Source organism: Herpailurus yagouaroundi, unplaced genomic scaffold (assembly GCF_014898765.1).
Source record: "Herpailurus yagouaroundi ecotype Mexico unplaced genomic scaffold, PumYag 253, whole genome shotgun sequence".
Classification (NCBI taxonomy): domain Eukaryota; kingdom Metazoa; phylum Chordata; class Mammalia; order Carnivora; family Felidae; genus Herpailurus; species Herpailurus yagouaroundi.
The window spans coordinates 3,717,836-3,733,334 of record NW_024412470.1 but is presented as its reverse complement, the minus strand read 5'-3'; the positions used below and the strand labels follow the sequence as shown (position 1 = coordinate 3,733,334).

Here is a 15,499-nt window from a genome sequence, read left to right as displayed (position 1 = left end):
GCCCTGCCTAAAATAGTCTTGGTCTCTCTCAATCCTCTTGCCCTGTTTTTTTTTTCCCTTCATGGCAATCTTGCCACCTGAAATTTTATTATTTTTTACTATTTCTTCCTTACCAGAAGGTAAATTCCATAAGGATGGACTTTGTCTGTCTTGTCCACTATTCAAAGCACATACGGAATACCCAGTAAATATCTCTCAAATGAATACATAGTTTTTAAATGGGGGTGATGATAAGATATTATCTTTTAGGCTTTGCAAGGATGTACTAAGAGAACATACACATACTTATGCGTCCTTTAAACTGTAAAGTACTAAAATATTAGTTGATCAGAGACCTAAAACTAAAATGGCTACAAGGCACACAAAGTATTGGGACATAGTACTAAGTGTTTCCATGAGCTGAGACTTTGGTCTTATATGTAATTCTAGTTTCTGTCTTCCAAAGAAATAAGTGAATTTTACTCAGCTGGACAAAATACTCATGACTTACTTTTCACAATTTGACTGATGTATTCATTCCTTGCTCACTATTATACTCCAGCAATTACAAAATTTCGAATCCCTCTGGGAGACTGGGGCACAGTGGAATATTTTGTTTGTAATACTGCCTATCACACAGCAATGTTTTCATCCTTTCCAACAGTTCAACGGGAATAGCCTTTACTCATCATTCACCTCGCCCTACAAATAGGCGCAAATTCTGCAAAGTCCTCGGTTCTCGTCCTACAGATTCTGAAACCACAACTGGGCCTTGTATGAGTCATGATACCTCTTAGGACAAGTGTGGGAGTAACGGTGTGACCTACAGATACGATGTTGGTGGTGTGGCCCTTGGATTTGCTGGAACTCTCCAAATTCCTATCTTATTCAAAATCCCAGAGCACAGATCAGCGCAGGTAGCACTGCCAGATTTAGCAAATGAAAATAAAGAATGCCCCATTAAATTTGAATTTCAGAGAAACAAGTGCTTTTCTGGTATAAGTATGTTGGGACATAATTACAGTAGAAAATTATTGATGGTGGCGTCGAAATTCAAATGTAAATGGGCATCATGCATTGTATCTAGCAACACGACAAGTAGGATAAAAGCCAGTGGCATCCTATCTGATGCTATCTCTGGTTCTTTGGTTCAGACCACAATGTGCCAGCCTCAGGGAAGCGAAGCTAGGTTGCTCAGACTTTTGGATGCAGTCAGGTTGTTGAGGTGGTCCTCCTCTCTTGTATCCCAAGTGATGAGTATATTTACTCTCTCCCCTTTCATCTATGTGACTTTAATGTATGTTTCCCTTTATTTGAATGGTTTTGAATGGGAAATAGACATCAAGAAGAATTTCCCCCAGGATGTATGGCTAAGTCTGAATACTTCTTGGCATTTCTATGGTAAACTTGACCCCAGTGGATTAACTGATCCTTTACTGCTCCCGTGGTCTCTGTCATCATGTAAAGCTAATGAAACTGTGACTTTAGGACCTTCAACTTGCGTAGATCTCTTCCAAGACCCTACACCTCGTTTTGTATTCTTGTTCTCAAAATCATCCCCACCCCAAACTGTATAAGTTTCGGCTCCACAAAAGCCTAGATCCTATTCCCCCACACCACAACCTTGTCTAGGGATGAGAAGCCTAGCATAGTGACTCTAGAGAATTGCTGCTTTGGATAAAATGTCCGAATTGGCAAGGTAGATGTTTCACACTTAGCCAAGTTGTGTTTGCTTGTCTTAGGTCCCAAACAACTCAATTCGTTTTGGTTACCGGCTTATTTCTTTTCCCAGTGCTCACAGCTGTCACATGATGCTCTCAGGAACACAGGGCAGGAATTTAATGGTCTAACAGATCCTTATATTTCCTTTTCACTGGACAGCACCTAGTTCAACATCCCTACAACTAACTGTAGTTTATGCTGATTTCACAGCAAAATTCTGGCTCTCTGGGAGGAAGCTTTTATGCTCTTTGGATGGGATCTTTAGATTATCCCTTCATTACTACGTCCCCTAATTTAACAGCTTCTCATTGTGCTTTGCTCCAATACTCGACCCCCCAGTTAGGAGAGTAGACATCTTCCACAGTCTTGCAGAATATCAGTGACATGGACACAAACCCTGGAAGTGGCCCCCCAGTTTCCTCAGACCTCCAAGCGTACTGTGAACCCCAGATGGCCCAGGTCCTGTCTCTGGGGATATTTTCAGTTTCCTGTAGAAAGGGCTGGAAAGAGATTATGTTGGAGTCACCCAGGGCCCCATCCTTGCCTTTCCTCTCTATTTTTAGGTACTCTCATTCCCTTGGTGATCTCATCTTTTTGTCACGGCTTTAAAAAGCATCCCAACACTGCCAATTCCCTAGTTTATATCTGGGAAGCAATTGGAGGGTTTAGGGTAAAGAAGTGATAGGATCCAACACATACTTGAAGAATCAGCTCCGAATTTCTCCCCTGAACTCAAAACTTATCCAACTTCCCACCTGTTCGTCCATAAGCATCTATGAAAATTAATAAAAGGAAACCTCATTGAGAGTGGAGTTGGGAGGCCAGCAGGAGGAGCTCCCAGGTCCAGCCCCATTTGTCAATTGCAGACCCAAAAGAAATAGACCTCGCAGGTGGCCACTACTTCACCATCTCAGCAGAACCAAGGAAGATTTCTTCTGCTCCTAACAGGGGCTTAGCCAATAAGAGACGGTCACAGCTCAGCCAATGAGAAACTACTATACTTCCAACTCCCAGTTTACTCCTTTAAGTTTACAACAGCCCCTCTTAACCGACCCCACCTTTCCTTACAAAAGAGGGTTCCTCCCCTTCTCTGGACTCTGGTTTTGCTATGGTTTGCTGTCGCAGATTGCAGTTCTCAGCTATTCCTGAATAAACCCTTTTTTTTTTTTTTGCTGGTAAAATTACTGACAGTTTTAAGGTTCACACATTTCAGACATAATGTATCCAAAATTTAGCTCCTGATCTTGCCTCCAAATGTATTCTTTCTGTAGTTTTCCATCTCAGTAAATGGCCACTCCATGCTCCTAGATGCTTGGGCCAAAAACCTTGGGGTCGTGTCTGACTCATCTCTTATTCTCCTATCACATGTTCAAACTGTCTAAATAAAAATCTATCTACTAAATACTCTTTGTCTCTACTTTGAAAATATATCCAGAATCCCATCACCTGTCATCAGCATCACTGCAATACCTGGTCAAAGCCACTTCCCCTCTTAACTTGGCTGTAGTAGCCTCCTACCTGGTCTCCCTGCTTTAGTCTGTACTCAGCGTGCCAGCAAGAGTAGTCTTCTCAGCACACAAGTCAGACAGAACGTGCTATCCTCTACCCAAAGACCTCAAGAAACTCCCACATCACTAGGAGTAAAAGCCTATGCCCTATAACACCCCACAAGGTGATACCTCATCGGACCCCTGGCGACTTGCCTGACTTTATCTCCTAATACTTTTCCCATCATTCACTCTGCTCCAGCCATGTTGACCTCCACGCTGCTTTTCACACAAGATGGGCATAGTCCCTATTCAGTGCCTTTCCATTTGCTCTTCTGTCTACCTGGATTGTTTTTCCTTTGGGTTTTCTTCCTTCCTTCCTGCCTCCCTCTCCCTCTCTTTCTTTCTTTCTTCTTTCTTTTTCTTTCTTTCTCTCTTTCCTATTTTCTTTCTTTCCTTTTCTTTTCTTTCTTTCTTTCATTCCTTCTTTCCTTTTTCTTTTCTTCCTTTCTTCCCTCCTTCCTTCCTTCCTCTTTTCTTTCTTTCCTTTTTCTTTTCCCTTCCCTTCCCTTCCCTTCCCTTCCCTTCCCTTCCCTTCCCTTCCCTTCCCTTCCCTTCCCTTTCCTTTCCTTTCCTTTCCTTTCCTCATGCTCCATGAACCCTGTCAGGTATTTTCTCAAATGTTCCTTTGTCAATGATTACCCTATTGAAAATTACAACCTCCCTCCATTCTTTATTCTCTGTTTTAATTTGTCTACATAGCATTCATTACCTCTAACATATAACGCTTATTTTAATTTTTTATTGTGTCTCAATTAAAATATCAGCTCCATGAAATCAGGGATTTTTATCTGTTTTGGTCACTGTTATATTCTCAGCACTTACAATAGTGCCTGGCCAAGGGAGGCACTCGATAAATAATCATTGAATGAATAAAACAGGATAGGAAAGCCTGAAACATTTACTGAATGTGTCTCCTCAGTAATTCTTAAAGGGTTCAAAAGCGATCAACTTCTCTTTCTTTTCTGTTTGTTGTTGTTGTTGTTATCTTGCTCCCCCCCACCCCGCCCCTTGCAGCTAAAACTTAATATCTCTGAGTTAAGCCTTTAAGGGAATCCTAGATAGCTCTTCACAAATCTCATACTGTATTTACTGGACTCCAGGAAGACCTTGCATTTAGTACCAATGATGGGATATCATCACTGGTGACGATAGAGGCATTTCCAGGATCTGTGTTCACTCATATAGGTTTTGTTCACTGAATACATTTCTAAGGGTCTATTTATCAGGGCACAACTTCAGTCCTCCAACAACTAAAGCGCTCATACTGCAAAGCCATTATTTGTATTTCTCCAAATTCCGGTCAAAGGCAACTCTCATTCAATTAAGTTGACTGATAGTGGTAGGTAAATCATCTCAGCAAAACACTTTCCTGGTATCAAATCTTTAGAACCTATTGAAGATGACTGTCTTCAAAAAATTCCCTTTAAAATGTTAACACAGCAATAATAACGATACAGTTGATCCCCAGCCAATACAGGGGTGAGGGGCACCAAACCCTGCCACCCCTGCAGTGGAAAATCTATATATACCTTTTGGCTTCCCACAAACTTAACTATTAATAGCCTACTGTTGACCAGAAGTCTTACCAATACATAAACAACCAATTAACACATATTTCATATGTTATATATATTATATATAGTATTCTTAAAGTAAGCTAAAGAAAAAAAATATGAAGAAAGTCAAGGAAAATAATTATAATACTGTACTATTTATAAAAAAAAAATCAGCATAGAATTCACAACCTGATATGTTGTGCTGTCTTTCTCCACATTTCTGGATTCTGAAGGGTTAGAAGTCCTTTCCCTCCAAGGGGGACACTTCTGCTCGGGGCATGGCAAGAGTCTCATTTCACTATATTCTGTAGCTCCTGTCTGGACGCTTTGGGTTTCTTGTTTTCAGGGACCAATGGACAAGCAGTAGAGTCTTCATCTTGGCAGAGTAGCTGGCTCTGATTAGCAGAGGGGGCAGTGCTGCAGGGAGGAATGTTACGACATTTGGCTGACTCCACTTGGGTGTCTGTTGTACCTTGCTCAGTTCTGATGGTAAATGGACAAGCACAGCAACGCTTGGCTGATGGGGGCATGGTGACTAAGGGCCCAGATCCCTCAGACACGAGGGTCTGGGGCTTGCCACCAGAGAAGCCATAATACCAGCAGAGGTATTGCCTGTGGGGAGAGGAATCTAGACTGGACAATGGGAAAGGGTGATGGTGAGCACCAGCTACAACTCCAAGACCAGGCGTAGGAGCAGAGGCTGTAGTTCATCCCAATGAATCTCCTCTTCCTGGCTTTCCCCAGGAAAAGGTGCTTGGTGGCACAGTGGGAGAACTCCCGGAATGTATATGAAGAAGTGGATCCAAGTGACACAAAGGATAGGCTGTGGCGGACATAGAGATGTGTGCCCACATCTCCTTTCTGGGAGGATGGGTCTCCAGCTGTGGTATCTTCAGCAGACGGCCTCTACCTCTCAGCATCTTCGGGGGCCACCCCTCCCTCAGGTGGCCCAGGAGGGACTGATGGAGAGAGGACTGTAAAGGCCTCTCCATTTTAGCCCTGAGTGGGATAAGTCTGACGAGTTCTGGAGCTCCCTGTGGGGTTGGCTGAGCCCGCCAAGTCTCCAGGTCTGGACCACAACCTGTTATCTCCTTTTCCTCAACCCTGCTCTCCTCCTCCCTTCCACAGGTGTTGATCCCAAGGGAACACCCTGTATACTGAACACTGAGCTTGGTCTCAGGTCTGCAGCTGGACAACCGAACCTACAAAGTGTTATATGACTGGGGGCATTTTTGTGGGATTAAAACTAGTCAAGCGTTATAAAAGCCTGGGAATTTTTTTTATTTTTTTATTTTATTTTTAGCAGATGCAGTATTCTGAGAAAGGGATTAACATGATTGAAAGTGGTGGCCAAGAAATATGATTCTTGTTGCTGTGTTGGAAGGTCTGGAAGTGTAAGAGGCTAAAATATAAAACAGACTGGGAATCTGTTACGGGAGTCTAGGAATGAAATCAACAGGCTAACCGAGGGTTGTAGTTGGAGGGGAAAAAATATACCTAAGTTATTTTTCAAAAGAGAATTGGAAAGATTCGATGTCAACCTGGATGTGAGGATGAAGACAAGCCAGCTAGAATAAATATTGATTCCCAAGTTGAGAGCAGAGGTGTCTAAGCACGCCGCTGATGGGAACAGACAAAAATGGAAAAAGATTTAAGCACGAGGATAATACCTAATTTAAAACATCGACAAGATATTGAAGTGGAAATTTTGTCATGCTGGGAGGCATCTGAATTATCCAGCCATGGGGAGGGACTTCATGTAGCGAGGACAGGCTATAACCAGCAGGAGGGTCTCTCACCCACGAGGGAACGGATGAGGCCTCAGTGGGGCCTCATCTGCAGAGACGCTGGGGTGCCTTCCGTGACTTGCACAAAAGTATTGTATGAACAGGTCGGGGCTCTGATCGTTGTCCTGAAACCAGAGAGAGATGTTGCGATGTATGGATGAATTCGATTGGAGATGGAAAGTTCATGAAGGAGAAAAGGCTAAGTTAGATTTCAGTAGGGTCAGGGATTAGGCAAATCACTTGCACCTTCTGAATCCCATCTTCCTTATATGTGTGGCCGGATGGTTTGCTCCTTTCTACTCCTCAGCGGCGTCCTTATTATACCAAGATATGATAACCAGATGAGATATTTGGCGAGGCAGAGAGTCTTAGAGGTGGAAGCCCTTAGCCTAATATTGACGAGACTTATGTATGAAGTGATTCAGTTTAGCAGTGGCGATGCTTACCTTACAGATGCTTTAAAGGCAGGCCACTTTTCTTCATCCTGTCTTTGCACGTGCAGGATCTAATGATTCCAGCATATCCACAGGGGGAGAAGCCAGAGGGAGAAGCCAGATGGAACGCAGAAGTCTGCATCTCCTTCAAGAGGAAGAAGTGGGGCATTAAGGAGCCAAGACACGAAACGTACAGATCAATAGCGCTGCCTTGTAACCACATATCTAAGGAGTCACCCAGGGCGGTCTGTATGAGTTTGTAAGCACTTTTTCTTTTTTTTTCCTGGTAAGAGTGAGTCTGATGATTTGTCCCCGATCTCAGTCAGACCTAAAAGGCTCTGTAGTTGGGCTGGTTACACAGCAGGACTATGACTGAGTGACCAGCAGGGTATATGAAGTCCAGGCTGGGACTCCCGTTGCGCTCACTGGTGCTGATGCATTTCATGCACACATCAGTGGTCCTCAGATCTAGAAAGAAATGCATCCTGGCTCTGTTCTCTAAGACGGGACAACTTGGAGCACGAGTCTGGCTCCTCCAGAGCTTTTTCGGATGCGTATCTTCACTTCAATGCTACTGCTATATCGTATCCCTTTCCTGTAACCAACCATACTTTCCTAAACATTGTCATTTTGGATCCTGTCTGTTGCTGTAATGAGTGCAAGACAGAGATAATTAAGTTAAGTTGCATAAATCAAATAGCTACTTGTTGTGTCCTGTGCATAACTCATGCCCACAAAGTGTCCATTTTTTAACCCTTTTCCCTCCCTTACAATTTCATCATAACTTATTTGTCTCACTTTTTCTCTGAGAGATTCTAAACCTTCTTGCTAAATGGGTATATATAGGAGCAAGTTCTCTTAAGACGCCCTTTGAATTGTGTTGTTTTGGAAAATGTGGGATAGTACAAAGCAAATTACACTTCTCTGCAATGTCACTGACCAGGTATAATCACTGGGAAGGTATTTTCACAAACATTTCCCGTTTCTGTTCTACGAATAAAATTCTCGTGATTCCCTTCCCCCTCACTTGGCTCATGATTGTATAATTTTTGAGGAGCCATGGTCCCAGTGTGGACTGCAAAGCCTGGTGGACGTATTTATAGCAATCATTGGTTTCTTATTGGAAAACTGAGATGGGTGCCTTTATCATCTTGCTATAGACTCAAAATTGTTTTTGCTACTCTGAACACAAGGTACTGTATCTCACATCTTGGGGTCTGGGGATATACACGATGGGGTTTTCCATAATGGTGCAGACTTTGTCCCAAATAACAAAGGAAACCAATATGTCTGCACATAACACTTCCTGTAGATGATTGTGTTTCATCTGCACAGTGCTCTCATGAGGTTGGCATTGTTATCCTCATGTTACTGATGGAGGAACTGACGCCGGGAGAGGCTAAGTATTCCAGTTGAAGCAGCCCATGACTGTTCCATGACTCTGCATTGGAAGAACAGCCAGTCATTGACATCTTCATGTCCATCATGACCACCTCTGTTGGAGCCACCCTAGTCTGCTGTTCAAGGTACTGCGATAGCTCCGTAACTGCTACCCTTAGCCCTTATATCATGGGCAAAGTGAGCCTTTAAAAAACATAAGGCTGATCATGTCATTCCTCTGCTTAAATCCTTTACTGAAAAATCCCTCAGAGTAAAATCCAAAGTAATTACTCTGTCCTGTAAGACCCTATATGATCTGTTCCTTCTTGCTCCCAACTTTCCCAACCACCCCAGTCTCTGCTCTTACTTCTCCCTCCCCCATCTCTCTCTGTCTTGTTCCCTGGACTCAGTGCCCTTCTTCACACATACCTGATGTGTCTCCACCTCAGGGCCTTTGCACCTGCTGTGCCTACTCTGCCTGGAATCTATCACTTCATTCTTATCCCTGCTTCAATGTCACGTCTTCTTCAAACCCTTCCCTGGCTACCCTATTTATAGTATCATAGACTCCAACTCTCTTTATCCTTTGCCCTGCTTTATTTTTTTCATAGTGTATATTACCACCCGACATGTATTTATCTATTTCTTCATTCATTTATTTTCTCTCTTTTCCCTCAAGAATGTGAGCTGCTCGAGAGTGGAAACTTTGCTTTGTTTATTGTTCTATCTCCAGGTCTAAAGCAGGGTCTGGCCCACTAAGGAAAATTTGATACTGAATGATAGGAAGGAAGGAGCCAGAACTCCAACTCATGTCTTTGTCCCAGGCCCAGGCTGTTTCTTCTTGCATTTTGAATGCCTCAGGGCCCCTTAAAGGGAGGAACATACGGTAAGGACCAGGGTATTGTACATATTTCTATTAATCCCCTTTTCTTGCCTCTTGCTGAGAGTAGAATGAAGTAAATCAAGGCAGACTCATTCCTCAGAAGGCCATGCCAGCATTGGCTCTTCTCCCTTCAGGAAATAAGATAACACACAGAGAAAACAACATCTATAATGATGGATTCATAAGGAAGAGCTGAAGGGACCATTTCTATGGTGAAATAACCTGGCCTTTGAGGTCAGGGGATCATAGCTCTGCCGTCTGACTTGGAACAAGATTTTTGTAACCTTCTTGGGCTTGGTTTTCTCATTTCTACAGTGGGGTTAACGACCTTCCCCGTAGAGTCATAGAAGAGTCACTTTCTAAGAAAAAAAAAAAAAGCCACAGGAACTGTCTTTTCACAGAATCCCAGGAGGATTTGAAGAGAGTCAGATACTCCATCTTTGAGACTGAAGTCACAAAGCATGACTTTACGAGATCAAAAGTAAAAGCTAATTTAGCGCAGTGGGTTAGCAGGTGGTGGGAGGGCTTTTAGCAGACTAATGGCTTTAGTATGTGGTGGCACCAGTGGTACAGATTTTGTCCCTAAATGGCTGGTCCCAGCAACAAGATGGCAGCAAGGGGAATCCACACAATTTCAGAGGCAATGAAGGTGGCAGGCACCACCTTCACAAATGTCTCCATTTCCGTCTCCATACCCAACCCCCCGCCCCCTTCTCCTCTCCTACCCCCCCTTCTCCCCCATCCCCACCTTCCCCTCTCCACTTCCTCCCCCATCCCCTCCTTCTCCCTTACTCCTCCCTCCTCCTTCATGTAGGTATGAGATTCACTCTCCAGGACTTAGAATGTATTGGTGGGGATATAGACCTAATAAATCAATAACAATATTTTAAATAAAGCATTAAGCACATACATAGCATTTGCTATAGAGACTGTCTCATTTAATTGTTATTTAATCTCCCTTAAAGAAAGTATGTTATTCTCTATTGGCCTGGGAAGAAATGAGGCCAAGAAGGGAGAATAACTTGTTCAAGGCCCTGCAACTCATATGTGATAGTGTCAGGACCTGAAACTAGGCCTCTGTGGCTCAGACACTTGTTCTAAAGTCCTGCACATTTGATGGGTGGGATCAATGGGTGGTGACTGGCCATGGCAGGGGCTGGGGCTGTGAGGAGAGGTGGTCTAGAATAATGTCTAGGTTCCTGATTTGGGTGGTCTGTTGGACAGTTAGAGGTGCCTTACCCAGGATAGGGACACACTGACTCCTGTAAATAGTTCCAGCCTCTAATTAGCATCGAGATCATTTTTTACCTTAAAAACGAGATGCTGGCCAGAGTTACAGGAATTCTTGTTTTTTTTTTTGTTTGTTTGTTTTTGTTTTTTTTTCAACGTTTATTTATCTTTGGGACAGAGAGAGACAGAGCATGAACGGGGGAGGGGCAGAGAGAGAGGGAGACACAGAATCGGAAACAGGCTCCAGGCTCTGAGCCATCAGCCCAGAGCCCGACGCGGGGCTCGAACCCACGGACCGCGAGATCGTGACCTGAGCCGAAGTCGGACACTTAACCGACTGCGCCACCCAGGCGCCCCAGGAATTCTTGTTTTAATCCTTCACTTGGTTTTGCCTACAATAGACTAGCTAAATTGTGACCAAGAGACCTCCTATTAATTTGAAGCTGTCTTGAACGCAAAAGAGTCAAGCTATTAAACTAATGAATGAGCCGCGTTCCTGTTACCTTTGGACTCATTCCCCCAGAGCCTTTTTCCCCAACGGTCAGCAGGTATCATGTTATGGCAGTGAAAGCTATTAGGTAGTGCTTGCAGTCTGACAAGTAGAAAAGTCAAGCATGCTGGAGGAGCCCTGGCCTATTAAGGAGAGAGAAGTCTGGTTCTGATTACTGATAATTATAGATAAGCTGGAGCCGACAGCCATTTTCTGACCACAAACTCAAATCAATCAATTAAAAACTGCATGTAGCTGTACCACGGCTAATCAGTCCCAGGCACTTCAGGATGATCCATTAAGTCCTACCTCGACCATGTCATGGTTGCTGTGTTCCATCTGCTACTCCGACAGTAGATCAAATACACACCTCATTTTATACTCTCCGACTAATCGAGAATGCTGTTAACAGTGTCAGCCTTCCATCCACTTACTGAAATCACCCGCCTTGTACAAGAAGTTCAGGGATTGAGTCATCATTTCCTTTTCTGAAGCCAGGCATGCAAACCTAAGAAAAATGATTACTAGCAAGGAAAAGCAATCGTTGCTGAAGCCTTTGGCTAATTGTGTTGCCCACTTACCGAAAGAGATGAGGGCAGGGCTTCCAGAGGTGGGTGGCTGTGGCAGTGTGGGACACAGAAGGTAGTTGCACAAAGAGGAGATATTTGGGGGAATGAGGTTTAGCTTCAAAATAGGGCATGTGGAAGAGGGTAATTCTTGGTTACTCCAGGTGCGTGGATTCCCAAGGAAGCGGACTTCAATACAATCTAATGAGGAAGGCTTCTATTCAGAGGTTGCAAACCAGTAGTCTGTAAGTTAAAAACCACTAGCAGATGTGGCTTGTTGGACCCCCACAGTGTTTAAGACAAAATGTGAATTTGTTGCCGACATTTAGGATCAAGGAATTGAACAAGATCTTAGATCGATGGCTTCTTGTTGTTGTTGTTGTTGTTGAAAATGTGAAAGATTCAGCAACACTGAGCCCCAACTCCCTCCCACCCCCAGCCCCAGCTGGAGGCTGTTTCCTTTGGAAAGAACTTGTTCTTTCCAGCTCACCACATTCCCCACAACTTTCTTTGGACCTACCTCAGTCTCCTTCACTCATTTATGTTACTTCCTGGCTCTTGCAGCTTTTTTGAGATCGTGATTCTTCCTGATGACTTAAGCCCCTTGAGAGTGGAGATCACTCTGCCCTTCAAGGTGCTCAGACAGAGACTGGAAGAGCACCTGCTGAGGATCGAGCAGATAGTGTATTCATGGCAAAAGCAAGTGGGCCCCTGGTCTGGGCCCTGTTTTTTTTTTTAAGAGGGCCCTGTCTTGGTTCTCCTCTGATTGTGTCCCACCCATGGGCATAGGGGTCCATGTTATCCGAGGGACAAGTTCTCCTGGACCTCCAGACATTCACTCCTCACTCCAGACACCCAAGGTTACCAGATGCTTCCCCTTGTTTGTCCTCCTGAGGATGGGCTGTGCTGCTGGTGTATTGACTCCTAGGTGTGTGAGATGAGCAAGTGAAGGCTGTTCAGTAGGAAGGACATATTTAGTGCTTAGACATGTGGTGTTTTGTGTCCACAGACATGCATGGGAGACCTCTTGCAATGCAGGGCAGGATTCAAGGTGGGTAAAGAAAGTGAGCTGGGGGCCTAGGTACTTCTTCCCAGGGTTTATCCTGAGCTCATATTTAAAATGCTATGTCCCCCAAATTCTCTCATATTCCAGCAATGGCATGAATCCTGTGCCTTGGAAAACACTGGATAGAAGGCGGTCTCAAGAGGAGTAAGTCCACACCACTCTAAAATATGATAGCTTTTCTTGGCAAGAAAAAAAGAAGAAGCATTATGTCTTAGAGTACCTCCAGGCCACTTAGATTACTTCTTTTCCTATTTATGAAGTATTAAGTCATAGGATGTGGTACCGCCCTGACTGTTCTGGAACATCTGGCCTTTAAACCCAGACAGCATGGTATTCTCTTTTGAGCATTACTGCTCAATTCTCATAGCTTTCCTCTACTTTATCTGATTATGGGCACCCAGGTAATGCCTATTTTCCTGCTTGATCTAACTCCCTTTGCTGGGACTCCCCACTCTTATGATCATGAGTTTTTTGTTCTAGGACAAGAAGAACCATTTGCCAACGCAGCCTGGAATTTACAGGGTTCCCACTGCTCCTTGTCTTTAAAGAGGCAACCAAGCCCATGACTCCCAGCAGTTTGCCAGATGAAAATGGTTTTCTCGTCCAAAGGCCATTGTGGAGCTGTGGTGTTACCATACCACACGCTACAGTAAGGGCACTGAATTTTGGTGACTTTTGCATCACCCTTCAGGTTATAATAAGAACCACATTATCCTCCAAGTGAAAACAACAACAGCAGACTGGTCAGTTGGGCAGATCTGATTAAATTTGTTTTCATCATATTTAACTTCAAGCAAATCGATGAGATGAATAAATTGGCCAGGTGCTGATTTAGTCAAATCCCGTCAAACTGGTTGGCCTTACAAACAGCCATGGGCTATCAAGGTTACACCATAGCCTACAACTGCCAGAGAGGAGAGCCATGCTCCCAGTGTTCAAAAGTGCCCCATGTCAACACTTTTCCTTTATCTCCGATCATTTTGGCTGTGCTTAAAATCACTACACCATCAAGTAAACTTCAATATTTGGCCACAAATCACAGAGTTGTAGAAACGTTAATAGCAAATGGACTATCATCACTTTCCATAATGAGAGTAATAGAAAACAGATATCTAAAAGTCATTTCTTTGATTGCCAACTTATTCTTGCCGTCTAATTCGACCTTAAGAAGAAAATGCAATCCTGCCTATGGCAGTATTGGCTTATTTGCTCGTTGAAAGCATTGAAACTTGTCACGAATACATAATTTGTGTTCGGGCGTTTCCCACAAGGCACTCCTGAAGGAGACATTTTTTTTCCCACTCAAAAATTAAAAACAAACAAACAACAACAACGATGTTTTGCTATTATTTTCTTTGTTCACTATCATTCCAAAAAATGACGTATTTAGAAAATATGTTAGAAATCACTCCAAGTGTCATCATATTATTTTGCAGAGGCAGGAAATTACTCTAAAAATTACAGAAGGAAGTGTGCTTCCATTCCTCTTAGTTTATCAATTCTCAACCTGGGCTGCACGTTGGAATCATCTGGAAAGTTAAAAAAAAAAAAAATACCTATCCCTGGGTTTCCAACCCAGAAAGACTGACTTTATGCGTCTGGGTGTGGCATGGGCATTAGCAGTTTTAAGAGCTCCCCAAGTGATTCTAATGTTCAGCTACATTTGAGAACCCCTGACCTAGTAGAGTCTGGTGATTCTCAAACTTGAAAATGCATGCGGATCTCCTGGAGAGCTTGTTAAAACACAGATTGCTGGTCTGCACGCCTAGAGATTCTGATTCTCCAGGTCTGGGGTGGGGCTCAGTCTCTATCAAGGTGATACTGGTGATGATCACATCTTGAATAGCACCTGGGTAGCTCATTTGTCTCTCCTGCAGGCAGAGCGGACAAAGACCCTTGAGGCAAAGCGGGTTGTCAAATGTGTCCACCAGAGTCTCTTAAAGGGACTTTCTTAAACCCTATAAGGGACACATCAGAAATGCTAGATCGTACTGGAGGAGGTGCCAAGCCAGTAAACAAACGCCTGAAACCCCGTGGGATCGTCTTAATAACTGGAATGTCAACACAAAGCTTAATTTATGTAGGAAGAAAACTGGCGTCAACAAAAAGAGAAAATCTGATTACACAGACTAACTTTTCAAATTGCTTTCTAATCCAATGACCACTAGAAACAGAGGAAGGAAACAGGATAAGGAGTGACACAAGAAGGAAATCTTCGTTATACAACCACATGCGAATGGTTTCTAGGTGTCTCCATGCTTGGATTTTTGGATCTAAATAGGTGTCAGCTTGATTTTTGTTTGAGAGCGTTAGTTTTATGACCTGATAGGCAGACCGACCATCTCAGTTTGTCCAGGACTTCCTCTTTATAGTACCGAAAGACCTGCATTCTGGAAAATCCCCGGCTCTTGCCCACTGGGGCAGTTGGACAACCTTAAGACGAGCAAGAAATTTAATCGCTCTGTAGCTCATTCTCTTTGTTATAACATGTGGATGACAATACTTACCTCGGGGAGTTGCTGAGATGATTAAAAGCCATAAAGTGTGAAGCACCCTGCACAAACCTGGCTTAGAGGAGAAAGCGAAAAATAGTGGCTTCAAGTAATAACTTTTTCCTGGCTCTGAAAGTTTGGAATGGGAGACTCCTTACACCAAAAATCCGTGCCAGTTGCTTTAGGAAGTACCTATTTTGGTCTGATGGAGTGTGTGGTGATGACAAGGGAGAGCAGTTTTCTAGACTGAGCGAGTGTTCGGAGCATATTTGCTAGTCGATACTCAAAGTCTTCCAGTGATAACTTTTGGTTCTGTATTGGATGAGACATGTACTAAACCTAAAGTTTAACTTTATAGGAGTTC

At 43.5% G+C, this 15,499-nt stretch overlaps 1 long non-coding RNA gene across 1 annotated transcript; it reads right to left on the bottom strand.

The window, feature by feature from the left end:
• Window positions 1-5,782: 5,782 nt before the first annotated feature.
• LOC121020923 (uncharacterized) lies at window positions 5,783-12,071 on the bottom strand. Its single transcript, XR_005786365.1, has 3 exons — window positions 11,321-12,071; window positions 7,041-7,173; window positions 5,783-6,908 (listed from the first exon to the last, which is right to left on the bottom strand). It is a non-coding gene; the product is annotated as an uncharacterized LOC121020923 (long non-coding RNA).
• Between the last annotated feature and the right edge of the window lie 3,428 nt (window positions 12,072-15,499).